The sequence below is a fragment of the Schistocerca americana genome, chromosome 1, assembly GCF_021461395.2.
Source record: "Schistocerca americana isolate TAMUIC-IGC-003095 chromosome 1, iqSchAmer2.1, whole genome shotgun sequence".
Classification (NCBI taxonomy): Eukaryota; Metazoa; Arthropoda; class Insecta; order Orthoptera; family Acrididae; genus Schistocerca; species Schistocerca americana.
Window position 1 is genome coordinate 526,656,751 of NC_060119.1, and position 843 is coordinate 526,657,593.

Here is an 843-nt window from a genome sequence, read left to right on the forward strand (position 1 = left end):
CTAAGCAGATTCAGAAGGATGTAGGTTGCAGTAAGTACTGGGAGATGAAGAAGCTTGCACAGGATAGAGTAGCATGGAGAGCTGCATCAAACCAGTCTCAGGACTGAAGACAACAACAACAACAATAGGCGATATGTCAACACAAACATCATCAACTATTAAAGCTTGCGAAGCGATCGTAAGTGGAACGTCTGCATAAAATTAGGCTTAGGAAAAGCGGACGATTTGGTCTCTTAATTACATCGTATACTATCAAACATAAGTTTTCAGAAAAAACTTTTTTATTTTAAATTTTATAAAAGAAATTCCATATCCTTTCACGAATCATCGTTAAAACCACTAGGTAAAACAATGTTCCAATAGTTTTCTTTACACAAAGACTGAAACAGACTCAAAACATTCTGTTTATGTGAGTACTAACAGTATTTTCAGTTTTATATACAAATAAGGTAAGTACAAAGTATTTATGAAATTACAATGAAATCAATACCCCTAGCTGCATATAGGGGTTGATATAAGTCAACGGGGACAGTTGAAAATGTGTGCCCCGCCGGGACTCGAACCCGGGATCTCCTGCTTGCATGGCAGACGCTCTACCTATCTGAGCCACAGAGGACAAAGACACTATTGCGACTGCAGAGACTTATGTCTGGCACGCCTCCCGTGAGACCCACATTCCCAACTTATTGTCTCGCACTGTATTCATGGTTCCCCTGCCCATTATACTCATTACTCGCGGCTTTTTGCCGATTCCCATTGCAGACATCAGTGATCTAACTGGTTTGACGCGGCCCGCCATGACTTCCTCTCCTCTGCCAACCTCTTTATCTCAGAGTAGCACTT

The 843-nt window shown here is 41.3% G+C and overlaps 1 non-coding gene across 1 annotated transcript; it reads right to left on the bottom strand.

Annotated features, from left to right (window-relative positions):
• Nucleotides 1-541: 541 nt before the first annotated feature.
• Trnaa-ugc lies at nucleotides 542-617 on the bottom strand. The gene has a single exon. It is a non-coding gene; the product is annotated as a tRNA-Ala (tRNA).
• Between the last annotated feature and the right edge of the window lie 226 nt (nucleotides 618-843).